Consider the following 14,680-nt stretch of genomic DNA (forward strand, 5'->3'; position numbering starts at 1 on the left):
TGACAATTTTCTGAGATGGTCTCAATCAGTTAGGATGTATATTAGAGGGCGTGGAAAAATAGGCTATTTGACTGGTGAAAAGAAAGCTCCTGTAGTGGATGATCCGGCCTATGTTACATGGGATGCCGAGAATTCCATGATGATGACGTGGCTTGTGAATTCAATGGAAGAAGATATTAACTCTAATTATATGTGCTATCCAACGACACAAGAGCTTTGGGAGAATGTAAATCATATGTATTCTGATCTCGGAAATCAATCACATATTTTTTAAGTGATCCTCAAACTCGGAGAGATGCGACAAGGGGAGCACAACGTCACAAAATATTTTAATTCCTTGAAGCGGATTTGGCAAGACCTTGACCTTTTCAACACCTATGAGTGGAAATCTCCCAAGGATGCTCAACATCACAAAAAGACTGTAGAGGATGGCCGCATTTTTAAGTTTTTGGCTGGACTGAATGTTGAGTTTGATGAGGTGAGGGGGAGAATTATTAGATGACAACCCCTACCTTCAATTGGTGACGTTTTTTCAGAGGTCAGAAGAGAGGAGAGTCGGAGGAATGTGATGCTTGGCAAGAAGGGAACTGGGGTTGCTGAAGGTTCTGCCTTGGTCTTTATGACTGGAAGCAAGGCTCCTATTTTGCAACTCAAATTTGATGAAAAGCAGTAAGTTTGGTGTAATTTTTGTAATAAGCCTCGCCATACCCGTGAGACCTGCTGGAAAATTCATGGGAAACCTGCAAATTGGAAAGGGAAAGCTGGCAGAGCCAACCCTACTGCCAATGAAGTTGAGACCAGCCCCTTCACCAAAGAGCAGATGGAGCATCTTCTTCCACTGTTAAAATTTAATTCGGTACCCAATGTTCCTAGTGTTTCTGTGGCACACACAGGTAATAAACTCTATGCTCTATCTTGTCAAATTAAATTTGGTCCATGGATAATAGATTCAGGATCATCTGACCATATGACCAATTCCTTACATTTGTTTGAGACCTTTTCACCATGTCCCGAAAATAAGAAAGTTAGGATAGCCGATGGTAATTTCTCACCAATTGTAGGAAAAGGCCTTATAAAACTTTCTGAGGGAGTAGATCTTAAATCTGTTCTCTATGTCCCTAAACTTGCTTGTAATCTCTTGGCAGTTAGCAAACTATCTAGAGACTCTAACTGTTCTGTTATTTTCTATGAATCCTATTGTATTTTTCAAGACCGGAACTCAGGGAAGATCATTGGCAGTGCTAGGATGATTAATGGTCTCTATTATTTCGAGGATAATTTTCTTAGTAATAAAATAGTTCAAGGGCTAAGTAGTATCAGTTCTTTATCTGTTCATGATCAAATAATGGTTTGGCATTGTCGTTTAGGCCACCCAAGTTTTCCTTATTTAAAACATTTATTTCCAGTGCTATTTAAAGTGATTGATCCTTCATCATTTCAATGTGAGAGTTGTTAAATGGAAAAATGTCAAAGAAAATTTTATATTCCAAAACCTTATCAGGCTTCAAGACCGTTTTATCTATTCCACAGTGATGTTTGGGGTCCTTCAAAAGTGACCACAATTTCTGAAAAAAAAATGGGTTGTGACTTTTATTGACGATCATACATGTTTATGTTGGGTTTACTTAATGAGAGAAAAATCTGATGTAGAACATATTTTTAAAGAATTTTATAGGATGATTGAAACCCAGTTTCAAACAAAAATTAATATTTTGAGATCTAACAATGGAATAGATTATTTTAATAAAGTTTTGGAAACTTTTTTAAATGAACAAGGAATTTTACACAAATCCTCTTGTTCCGACACACCTGAACAAAATGGCATTGCTGAGCGTAAGAACAAGCACTTGTTAGAAGTAGTTAGAGCCATGATATTTTATATTAATGTTCCAAAGTATCTATAGGGTGATGCTATACTGACAGCTTCGTATCTTATTAACAGGATGTCTACCAAAGTTTTACAATATATCACCCCGTTGGATTGCTTAAAAAAGGTATTCCTAGAATCTATAACCAATTCTGACTTACCTTTGAAAATATTTGGTTGCACAACATATGTGCACACTCTAAAGAGGCTAAGGTCTAAATTAGATCCAAGAGTTGAAAAATGTGTTTTTATAGGGTATGGGTATGCACCCAATAAAAAAGGTTACAAATGCTTTAATCCCCTTACAAAACGTTTTTTTTTTTTGTCACTATGGATGTTTCTTTCATGGAAAATACATCATACTTTACCAAAAATTTGCTTCAAGGGGAGAAGATAGTTGAACAAAATTTTTAGGAAATTACTGAACCCTTACCTAGCACACTACTTGATACCTTTTTTTAAAAACAGAAACCTTGGAAACTAGGCCTAAAGAAACTGAATTTGACATTAGTCTGACAGAAAAAGAAATACTACGAATGGAAAAAAATAGAAAAAATCTTGAGCCTGTGGTTTATTCTAGGAAAGGTATCTTTAGAGGTGGTAGAGACTAGATCATTATCCTAGCACGTGGTCAACCGGAAGCCCTAAGTAATGGTCATCCAAATGCCTTAGGTAATCCTTCTTTGGTTCTTTCCTCTTCCTTTCCTATTACTGACTTAAACTTACCATTACGATCAGATTCTAAGGAAGAGAACTCTGTACTTGAATCTATTTTGGAACCAGCCCCTATTATCCTTGAACAGAATCTTGATCTTGATCTTGACCTCCCCATTGCCCTTAGAAAGGGAAACTGAACCTGTACCAAACATCTTATTGCCAAATATATTTCCTATCAAAACCTTTCTAATAATTATAGAGCTTTCACTACAAATATTTCAAAACTTGTTGTGCCTAGAAATATTCAAGAAGCACTTAGTGATTCGAATTGGAGGTTGGTTGTGTTTGAAGAGATGAATGCCTTGAAGAAGAATGATACTTGGGAGATGGTAGAATTATCGAAAGGAAAAAAAGGTTATGGTGCAAATGGGTGTTTACTATCAAGAGTAAGGCAGACGGGAGTGTCGAGAGATACAAAGCTCGTCTTGTTGCAAAAGGTTTTACTCAAACCTATGGAATAGACTACTAAGAGACCTTTGCTCTGGTAGTTAAAATCAACTCAATTAGGGTCTTGTTGTCTCTTGCTGTTAACTCTAATTGGCCCTTACACCAATTGGACGTTAAAAATACTTTCCTTAATGGAGACCTTGAGGAGGAGGTATATATGAGTTCCCCTCCAGGCTTTGAAGAAAGGTGTGGAAATGGGAGAGTGTGCAGATTGAAGAAGTCCTTGTATGGACTTAAACAGTCACCAAGAGCTTGGTTTGAGCGCTTTGGCAAGGTGATAAAGCGCTATGGATATATTCAAAGTCAAGCTGATCATACAATGTTTTACAAGCATTCAAATGATGGTAAAATAGTTATCTTGATAGTATACGTGGATGATATCGTGTTAACTGGGGATGATTATGATGAGCTAGCAAAGTTAAAAAAGAAACTGGCTGAGGAGTTTGAGATTAAAGATCTCGAGGCATTAAAATACTTTCTTGGGATGGAGTTTGCTAGATCTAGAGAAGGCATTTTTGTAAATCAAAAGAAGTATGTTATTGAATTGTTAACCAAGACAGGTATGCTAGGGTGTAAACCTGCTGAAACCCCTATAGAACCTAATGTGAAACTGCAACCTGCAGAAGCTGAGAATGTGAAGAATAAGGAGCATTATCAGAGACTTGTTAGGAGATTGATTTATCTATCCCATACACGCCCATATATATCCTTCTCTATTAGTATGGTTAGTCAGTTTATGCATGCCCCAAGACCGCCACACTTTGAAGTTGTCTACAGAATTTTAAGGTATCTAAAAGGGACACCGGGCAAAGGACTTATGTTTAGGCCACAAGAACACTTGCAGATTGAAGCCTACACAGATGCAGATTGGGTTGGAAGCATAGTAGATTGAAGATCCACTTCTGGATACTGTTCATTTATAGGTGGCAACTTCGTTACATGGAGAAGCAAGAAACAGAATGTGGTCGCCAGGAGCAGTGCTGAGGCTGAATTTAGAGCTGTAGCCCATGGTATTTGTGAGATCATGTGGATTAGGAGGTTGTTGGAAGAGTTAAAAGCAACAAAATTAGCTCCTATGAAGTTGTACTGTGACAACAAGGCAGCAATCTCAATAGCACACAATCTAGTTGTTGTGCAAATTTTATTGAACTCGCAAGTGCATGAATCTATTGTAATATAGATCAATGGTGACGAGTGTCGATCCCACGAGGAGGTGGATTTTAATTATATGTAGAATTAATTTTGTAAATGGGTGGTTGAAATTGTGGTGGAAGTGATTTAAATTATCCTAAAATTGGAATTGCAATGGCGAGAATAAATTGAAGCGAAATCTATTGAAATGACGTACTTGGGTATCTGGATCCGTATCAACATGCATCATGGGCTAAATAATTCGTATCAATGCCAATTAAATCATGAGGGGGAATCCACACCTCATGAACCACGCTCTAATCAATATGGTGCTATGGGCTTATCGTGCCAAATAATAATAACCTTGTACTAGAGGGCCGGTGAAACCAAGGCGGTACTAGACAAGATTAGTATTATTTGTTGACGAGAAGTCTAAACATCCACAAAAACTAGAGGGAAGAGAAAATAAATTTACCAAATAAAGTCCATGACACATGTTGAGACTTCGCCTTCAACCCAAGCTTGAAAGAAAATTAGCCACTCATAATTAAACTAGGGGCAAAATGAGAATTTATTAAAATATGAAGAAAATACAAGATGGAGAGGAAATTATAGAAAATGGAGTCCAAAAATGAATTCAGAGATATCAAATTAGGGGGGAGAGGCCCCCTTTTTATAGATACATGAAGTAAATCATGGCCATCGGATTAAAAACAGTTTGGACGCTCAGGATTGGGCCACGTCATCAGTCAACAGTACGCGGTTTGACCACGCGGATGAACAGTAACACGGTTTGACCCGGATGAACAGTAACGTGGTTTGGTTGAACATAATCCTATGTGATGCATGTACCATACGCGAGATTTTTCGTCTATTGATATGCTGCCACGTCACCATCAACAGTACATAAGAATTTTAGCCCAACAGGATCGTGACACCTCATCAGTCAATGCCACATCATCGATCAATGCCACGTCATCGTCCGTCTATATGAACAGTGTCGTGAACAGTAACGTATATAGTACCGTACACGTGAATAGTACCGTACATGTGAACAATACTATTTTTCTTTTTATGCTCCTCCTAAGGTTTTCGATCGTCCTGAGTTCAAAAGTGATGTCCGTTTTGCCATCTGATCTCTCGTTTATTATGAAATGACTATGATGCCCCTAAAATACATAAAATACTTAATTAAAATAAAACAAACGGAGTTAAATCAAAAGAAGGTTAAATTCATAAAAGTAAAGGTGTTAGTAAGACTTGAAATGTAAAATGACGGTTTTCTCCTTTATAAATATGCATTTTCTAACACTCAACACACCCCCCAACCAGCTTATTGCTAGTCCCTAGCAAATGAAGCGAAAATAAAATTCAAATTCAAAATGATTTTTTTGAAAAAATTTTTATAAACACTCGTGTTTATTCAATCAGATTAATGATAGCAATCAAATAAAAGTATATGCATTATCTCCAGTCTAAAGCAACATCACACTCACATCAACCATCCACATGAATTAGCCCAGTAGACTTTGTTATATCTACTTTCAAGAATGACATGTCAAACCCCAAAATCTCACTGGAAGTAGTGACACTCTCACAAATAAATTAAACCCACTAAAAATAGTCACTCTAATGAATGGTAATTGAGAGAGAAAATAATAAAGAAGTGATATCACATGCTCTCACCAAGATGAAATAAATATGCCCTCAGCTTAGAAATAATACGATCTCAAGTCAAACAAAAATGCTAGTCAACCCACTTTATTTATCTTTTTTTTTATTATGCATCACTACATCTTTTTAGCCCATATAACTAACTTCTACTTCAAACTATAGTTCCCTAAAATCAAGGACTTTTATTAGGACGTAGCGTAGGCTAGGGACATGGCTAACAAAGAAGGGAAATAAGGAAAACAAAGTGTATGTTTAAGAAAAATGCAGAGAATTTTTTTTTTTTTGGAAGTTGCAAGGTGGATTTCACCTATTATTTTTATTTTTATTCTTTTGAAACAACTTTTGTTTTTTTATTCTTTTTTTTGGCATAACTTCACTGAAAAAAATAATTATTTACATTTTTCTCAAACATAAATAGGTGATGGAATTTATAAGACATCGGGTAATACTCCAAATCGGAGTGGGTCAAGATGATAAGTTGACAAAGAAAAGTTTTTTTTTTTTTAAAGGCTCAAAAGGGTTAACTATGGATATTTAATAAAAGGGATGGCTAGAAAGGATCAAACGGATCAAAGATAGCCTTTCCATCTTCTTTTAGGGCTCTAAATAATCATCCATATCTACTAGTTAGATGGGCCTCCCAATGTAACAACACACATTTTTTTCTTTTTTTCTTTTTTTATTTTACAATTTTTTTTAAGGGTTAACTCAAAAGCAATTTAGAGATCGTGTGTAAAATAATAAACTGCTAAGCTGTATAAAGAGTGGGCAAAAGGGTTATTCTCCAAGAAAAATAATAGGCTTAAAAACTCACTTGGTACTTATTATGACATGTTCATTCCTTCAAGCAACTCACATTTGTCTCCGACATCAACATGTAGAGTAGCAAACATAACGTAACATCACTTAAAACCAAAGATAATACAAATACTAAAATTTGAAATTAATCATGTCATCCAATGTTAAAACAAATCACAAATTTTTTTTTTCAAACAACATTCTACCCCCCAACCTATTCTAAGCATGAAAGGAAAATATGCAAGCAGAAATGTGAAAATGATGCATAAAAACTAATTAAAAGAGTTACACGTAAAATGATAGAAAACGAAAATGGTTTTTTTTTTTTTAAGAAGATGCGTTTCTAGAGGAACTACACTCCATATTCAGCCATCTTCGACTCAAAAGTTGGAAAATGTATATTTATAGAGGAGAAATTAAAAAGAAGAAGAAAAATAAACATCAAAACTTAATAAAGAAAAAGATTTTTTTTTAATTTTTTAATTATTTTTTTTAAAATTTTTTTAAACGATGAAGATGCGTTTCTAGAGTCACTACCCTCCATATTTAGCCATCTTCAATACAAAAAGTTAGCAACAGTTAGTTTCTTCAACAAAAAATTAGTAAAAACTTAACCAAAATTTCACAATTGTCGACTATTCCCTCCCCCCAACCAGAACGAAACACTGTCCTCAATGTTTGAAAGGAAAGAAGTAGAGTTTAGAAGACATCACCTGGGTGGTGCAACACAAAAGAAAATATTTACAAGTGGAGAGTTAAATCTAATTTGTACTTCTTACTGCGGCTACTGTTACCATCATTATTTGGGTGCTCCAATACAAAGGTCCAAGGGTCTGGCTCCGGTTTATAAGCTTGTAACAGATCAAGTAGCTCATTAGCAGTGTGAGCACAAATAAAAAGTTTTTTCACATTAGAAGGAATGAAATAGTTTTTTATTGCATAGTTAAGAAATGCGATAAAGCCATCATAAAAGTTATTGACATTTAACAAACCGATGGGTTTCTGGTGGATGTGCAGATGGGCCCAAGATGCTAGTGTGATAAGTGCCTCTAGTGTTGCAAGATCTCCTGGAAGGAAAATAAAAGCATCAGCATGATTAAGCATTTCAGTTATTCTTTCTTGCATACCTGAGACGACTAACTCTTCTCCAGTTGATGAGTCAGACGAACTGCCCAAGGGTTTTAGGGCTCTTGGGATGATGCCTAACACTTGGCTTCCTCTTATAAAAGCTGCTTCTGAGACCATTTTTGATAACCCTCGATTACCTCCTCCATACACCAAGTGTAATTTTCTCGCTGCTATGCTTCGACCAAGATCTATAGCTGCCTCAACGAACTCTTTATGTTTACCATAGTTAAATCCAGAAAGCACACAAATGTTCTTGAATTGTCTATTGGGAGTGGCTGCCATTGAGATACTTCTCAAAAAATAATTTGTGAGTGCTTGACAAAAAAAATCACATTTAAGAGTCTTGGTGACAGTGGGTCACAGTTGTGTATGAGGTAACATGTCAGTGTCAAATAACGCGTAAAGCACGTGGCTCGCGAGTCAAAAAGGAAACAGTAAAAAGGAAAAAGCAAACAGTAATAAGGAAAAAGCAAACAATAATAAAATTATTAAAGACAATAATGCACACAATAAAACAATAGTGAAATAAAATAACAGTAAAGTAAAAGGATATTTACAGGTAGTTGCGACTGTGGCTCACATCTTCCTCTAGTTTTAAGTCCAGAAACGGCTTGAACGCCCTCTATGGGTCGAGGATAGGCTTTCTATCCAGTTTTCTTATAAACTGGCAAACAGGGTCGTTTATAGTCAGATTCCCGAGACTATATCGTGCATGCTCTTTCTGGAATAATGGCCATAACTGGAGAATCGCTCCTTGCACATATCCACTGGGATGCGTTTCAAGAGACAAAAGGATATCATCCAATGACTCCTTATTCAAGTCATCCCTAATGAATTGAATCTTATCTTCCCTGTTATCAGACACCATTCCTAAAGAACATGGGTTTTTATTGTAACTCATTCTGGCACACTTATGACAAGCAACAGAAATTCTTCGAGCTCGTCGTTTTCTTGCATAATTTCCTTTACCACAACCAGGCATGTATGCAATAAATTTTGGAGGTAACTCACCTGCCGATCGTACTTTAGCCTTGATTAACCAACAGATGTCAGCAGGTATGTTATTCCTCATGAGTAATTGAATGCGTTCGGACCGAGCTTTATAGATCGTAAGGAGGGCATTCTGAGGAAGTGAAGGGAATCGCTTGTGAAGCTTCGCTAGAATCTCGTTTCTGTCTATATTTTCGCCTCAGAATATCAGTTATTATGGGAAACTGATGTAACCGACTTGATTGTCATGGAGTACCGTTATCCGCCACTTTACCGGGGTAACAAACTAAAGCACACAAACAGAAAAATAAATTAAAACACACAAAGAAAATTAAAATCATCCTCTTATTGAATTTACCTCAAGCTCTAATTGGATGTCATAAACATTTCTCTCAATGTCTCTGAGTTGGCTTTCTAAACCCTCAACATAGGCTACTAACTCTGGTGGTTGTAGAGCCCAAATGCGATGTGTTTTACAAAATTGAATCTGCCTTTTGAGATGAGTTTTGACACGTTGAAGTGGTTTAAGAATGTTCAGGAGGAACGGTCTAAGTAAGGTACTCGTGATTAAAAATGATAAAAGAAAACTTAATAGTTAAACAAACACACTTATGCAAAAATAATTTCAATTAGCAGAAGAATAATATAAAGAAAGAAAAAAAATCAAATCAACGAAAAGAAAAAAAAAATCAATTCAAATCTGGTGGGTCACTCAAATTTATTTCGGTGTCTTCTCCATGTGGTTGGTACTCTAGATATGGCTTTAATCTTTGACCATTAACTTTAAACGTGACACCGTTCTTTGGGTCTTTAATTTCAATTGCCCTATATGGAAAAATAGTATGAACAATAAATGAGCCAGACCAACGAGAGCGTAACTTACCTGGGAATAGGTGCAAGCGAGAATTGAATAAAAGCACTTTCTGACCTGGAGTGAAAGATTTTCTCATAATTTGCTTGTCATGGAAGACTTTCATTCGTTGCTTGTAAATCTTGGCATTTTCGTATGTGTCATTGCGAATTTCTTCAAGTTCTGCCAGTTGTAATCTTCTTTCTGAGCTGGCTTGCTACATGTTAAAGTTGAATTTCTTGATGGCCCAATACGCACGATGCTCGAGTTCCACAGGTAGGTGGCAAGCTTTTCCATACACTAACTTGTAGGGTGACATCCCAATCGGGGTCTTGAAAACCGTTCTATATGCCCATAATGCATCATCAAGTCTTAATGACCAATCTTTTCTGTCTGGCCTCACTGTCTTTTCTAATATGTGCTTTATTTCTCGATTGGAGATCTCAATTTGGCCACTGGTTTGCGGATGATACGGGGTCGCCACTTTGTGAGTGATTGAATACTTTGTCAAAAGAGCTTTGAATGCTTAGTTACAAAAGTGGGCACCACCATCACTGATTATTGCTCGAGGGAATCCAAAGCGTGAGACAATGTTGCTTTTCAAAAATGCTATCACCATCTTGTGATCATTGGTCCTATATGGAATTGCTTCTACCCATTTCGATACGTAGTCAACAGCAACCAATATATATTGATGGCCAAAAGAAGGGAGAAAGGGTCCCATAAAGTCGATACCCCATACATAAAAAATCTCAACCACTAAAATTGGATTTAGTGACATCATATTCCTTCGTGTAATGCTCCCCATTCGTTGACACCTATCACATGAAGAACAAAAAGTGTAAGCGTCTCGAAATATAGTTGCCCAATAGAAACCACATTGTAAAACTTTAGTTGCTGTTTTCTTAGCACTGAAATGGCCTCCACAAGCTTGTTCATGGCAGAATGAAAGAATATTCTGAATTTCATTTTCTGGGACACATCGTCTAACAATTTGATCTACACAATACTTGAACAAATACGGGTCATCCCAAAAGAAATTCTTTATCTCTGCAAAGAATTTAGCCTTATCTTGCTTGGTCCAATGCTCTGGAGGTTTACCTGTAACAAGATAATTAACTATATCAGCATACCAAGGTAATACTTCCACACTCATTAATTGTTCATATGGAAATGATTCATTCAATATTAATGGCTCTGTAATTGTGTCAAAATGGAGACGAGAGAGGTGGTCCGCCATAACATTTTCTGTCCCTTTCTTATCTTTGAATTCCAAGTCAAATTCCTGCAAAAGTAACACCCAACGAATTAGTCTAGCTTTTGCATCTTTCTTTGTGAGAAGATATTTAAGAGCAGCATGATCTGTGAACACGATTATTTTACAACCAATGAGATAAGATCGAAATTTCTCTAATGCAAACACTACTGCTAGCATTTCTTTTTCAATAGTTGAATAGTTTAACTGTGCATCATTCAATATCATACTAGCATAGTAAATAACGTGGGGAATTTGATTAACTCTTTGTCCTAATATTGCTCCTACTGCATAATCAGATGCATCACACATGAGCTCAAATGGTAAGCTCTAATTTGGGGGCTGAATTATGGGTGATGATGTCAACAACTGTTTTAACTTTTCAAATGCCACAAGACATGAATCATTAAAGACAAAAGGTACATCCTTAGCAAGTAAATTGCATAAGGGTCTAGAAACTTTGCTAAAATCTTTAATGAAACGTCTATAGAAACCAGCATGCCCAAGGAAAAATCTTACTTCTCTGACTATTTTGGGTGGAGGAAGATTAGAAATGAGATCCACCTTGGCTTGTCAACCTCAATACCTTTGCTCGAAATGATGTGACCGAGAACAATACCTTGTTTTACCATAAAATGGCACTTCTCCCAATTTAAGACTAAGTTCTTCTCGATACATCTCTGCAGAACTAGTGTTAGATGATGTAAACATTGATCAAACGAGTCACCAAAGACAGAAAAATTATCCATAAAGACTTCAAGGAATCGTTCAACCATATCAGAAAAAATGCTCAACATGCATCGTTGAAATGTAGCAGATGCATTACATAATCCAAATGGCATTCTCCTATATGCAAATGTGCCAAAAGGGCAAGTGAAAGTAGTTTTCTCTTGATCTTTTGGTGCTATGGGAATCTGATTATATCCTGAGTAGCCATCTAGAAAGCAATAAAATTCATGGCCTGCTAATCTATCAAGCATTTGATCAATAAATGGTAAAGGAAAATGGTCTTTACGTGTGACAGAATTCAACTTTCTATAATCAATGCATACACGCCATCCTGTAGTTACTCTAGTGGGTATCAATTCATTATCGGCATTAGTAACTACAGTGACTCCTGACTTTTTAGGGATAACTTGCACGGGACTGACCCATGAACTATCAGAAATGGGGTAAATGATACCTGCGTCTAATAGCTTAAGGACTTCTGTTCTAACAACTTCTTTCATATTAGGATTTAACCGACGTTGCATTTCCCTAGTAGATTTAGCATTTTCATCAAGGTGAATGTAATGCATGCAGTCTACTGGGTTTATACCTTTTATGTCTGCTATGGTCCATCCTAATGCCCCTTTGTACTCTTTCAAAACATCCAACAACTTACCTTTTTGTTCGTCATTTAGGGATGATGAGATGATTACCGGCAGAGTACTTTCTTCTCCCAAAAATACATATTCCAAAGTGTTGGGCAATGGTTTGAGCTCGAGTTTCGGTGGTGATTCTGATGATGGGATGAGTTTCTTCTCTGATGGTGCTAGTTGTTCAACTCTTGACTTCCATTTATTAGTGTCCATGGATGGTGCTGAGTCAAGCAAGGCGTTGACCTCATCGACTGATCTGTCAATATCAAAATCCAAACCAAAGTGAGTTAAACATGTTTGTAAAGGATCATCACTAAGGTTTGAAAGAAAAGTGTTATCAACTATTGTTTCAATTAAATCCACATCAACAATTCCATCATCTGCATTGTGAGGTTGTTTGGCAATGTTGAAGATGTTAAGCTCCATAGTCATGTTGTCGAAGGACAACTGCATATTTCCAGTCCTGCATTGAATGTGAGCATCCGCAGTTGCCAAGAAAGGTCGGCCTAGAATAATGGGGATGTGCTTCCTTGAATCTTGTATTGGTTGAGTGTCAATTACAATGAAATCAACAGGAAAATAAAACTTTTCTACCTGGATAAGCACGTCCTCCACAATACCACGAGGTATTTTCGTGGACCGATCTGCAAGCTGTAACACCACTGGAGTTGGGTGTAATTCTCCCAGTCCAAGTTTCACGAATACTGAATAAGGCAACAGATTTACACTAGCTCCTAAATCCAACAAAGCATTCTCAATTGTGTGGTTCCCTATGCTACAGGAGATAGTGGGGGAGCCTGGGTCTTTGCATTTTAAAGGAATTTTATGTTGGAGTATAGAACTAACGTTTTCTGTTAAAAATGCATTCTTTTGAACATGCATGTTTCTCTTTTTAGTACACAGGTCTTTAAGAAACTTGGCATAAGATGGAATTTGCTTTATAGCATCAAGTAAAGGGATATTAACACTTAACTGTTTAAAGATTTCGAGAATCTCACCTGTGGATTTTTCCTTTTTTCCTTTAGCTAACCTCTGAGGAAATGGAGCTTTGAGAATATATTCTCGTGGGTTGGTTTCTTCTTTCTCCTCCAGTGATGAGTCCTCAACACTCACAGGTACAATTTGATTTTCTTTTGTCACCGGCATCTCCACTTTGTTGTCGACTTCTTTTCCTTTTCGCAAGGTCATGACGGCTTTGACTTCTCCATGCTGCTGTGGTGAACTGATACTTGCTTCATGCACTCCTTTAGGGTTAGGCACTGGTTGACTTGGAAACTTGCCTTTCTCAACAGTCATTGCCAAGGTCTGAACTGAAAAAGTAAGTTGTCCTACCATTTTCTCGAGCCTTGAAACTGATTGGGCTTGTGAATTGAAGCCCACTCTCAATTCATTTCGTAGTCCATCAATGGTGCGGTTCTGTTGCTCAATCGTGGAGTGAGTAACATTCCTGAAATTCTGAAATGCATCCTCCCATGGTCTGGGTTGTGAGTAGTTCTGGTTTTGATTGTATGGTCTAAATGGGGGCTGAGACGCTTGAGGATTTTGTGGAATTGTTGGTCCATTCTGTTGGAGTCCTTGAGACCATGAAAAAATTGGGTGGTCTCTCCATCCAGGGTTATATGTGTTGGAGTATGGGTTGTAATTCGATGGTTTTCTCATTACACCTATGGCATTGGCTTGATCTGAGTATGAGTCATGGTCATGTGGCTCTGTTGATTTAGCAGTAGATAACGATGCTATTTGTCGAGAGAGACCTTCAATTATCGCTTTGACTTCTTTAATTTCTGAACTTGACTTGCCAATGTGAACCTCATTTACTCCCTTAATCCTTCTAGTATTCCTGAGTGATCGACTCCGTTGTTGGGAATTATCCGCTTGTCGCTGGAAGAATTCCCAAATTTCTGATGCACTTTTTGACATTAGCTCTCCTCCACTTGTTGCCATTAACCATTCTTGCACATTTGGCAATAATCCCTCCAAAAAGTATTGGCATTGGTGCCATTTCTCGTACCCATGATGTGGATACTTCAAGAGTAGCCCATTGAATCGCTCCCATGTTTCGAAAAACTGCTCGTCTTCTCTCTGTGTAAACTCTGAAATTTCCCTGCGAATAGCATTGGTTTTATGCACTGGGAAATATTTATTCAAAAATTTCGTTACCATTTGTTCCCATGATGAAATGCTATTAGCAGGTAAAGTATTTAACCATGAACGAGCTCTATCCTTTAAAGAAAATGGGAATAGTCTAAGTTTAACATCATCATCTGAAAAATTCTCGTATTTAAAAGTTTGACAAATAGCATGAAAATCATTCAGATGATTATATGGGTCCTCATTTTCTAGGCCATAGAATGTTGGGAGACAATTTAGCACACTAGGTTTTAGTTCAAAGCTCCTAGCAGCTACATTTGGGTATCTTATGCATGATGTGCTCAAATTAGCTAAAGGACTGAAGTAGTCCT

The 14,680-nt window shown here is 37.0% G+C and overlaps 1 non-coding gene across 1 annotated transcript; it reads left to right on the forward strand.

Annotated features, from left to right (window-relative positions):
* The first annotated feature begins 14,226 nt into the window (after window positions 1–14,226).
* LOC127901988 (small nucleolar RNA R71) lies at window positions 14,227–14,330 on the forward strand. The gene has a single exon (XR_008054393.1). It is a non-coding gene; the product is annotated as a small nucleolar RNA R71 (small nucleolar RNA).
* Window positions 14,331–14,680: the final 350 nt, after the last annotated feature.

This window comes from Citrus sinensis, chromosome 4 (genome assembly GCF_022201045.2).
Source record: "Citrus sinensis cultivar Valencia sweet orange chromosome 4, DVS_A1.0, whole genome shotgun sequence".
Taxonomy (NCBI): domain Eukaryota; kingdom Viridiplantae; phylum Streptophyta; class Magnoliopsida; order Sapindales; family Rutaceae; genus Citrus; species Citrus sinensis.